Below are 346 nucleotides of genomic sequence, written 5' to 3'. Positions count from 1 at the left end.
CCGGGTTCCCCGGCGGGGGGAGCCCGTGGGGCGCCGCTGCCCGGCTCAGCACCGCCACCCACGCGTGGCACGGCGTCCCTGTGGGTAGCAGCTGTAAACGCACATCTGGGCGTCACGCGTGGTGCTTTCCATCAACTTTGCTTGCCGGGATGAAGGCTTTGCCCTCCCACTCGCAAAGGTGCCTTTCGTTCCACCTTTGCGGGCTTTTGTTACCTTTGCGCTTAAAAAAATCGCAAACGAAGATAAGCATCCCCGAGTTGGTACCTTCTCCAGCAAGATTCTGGGGGGGAACGGCTTTCCGAGCTGTCACCGAGGATCGTCTCCACTTCAAACATCGCAAAGAGGT

The sequence above is a fragment of the Charadrius vociferus genome, unplaced genomic scaffold (assembly GCF_000708025.1).
Source record: "Charadrius vociferus isolate BGI_N301 unplaced genomic scaffold, ASM70802v2 scaffold636, whole genome shotgun sequence".
Classification (NCBI taxonomy): Eukaryota; Metazoa; Chordata; class Aves; order Charadriiformes; family Charadriidae; genus Charadrius; species Charadrius vociferus.
Note: the sequence above shows the minus strand (reverse complement) of the source record.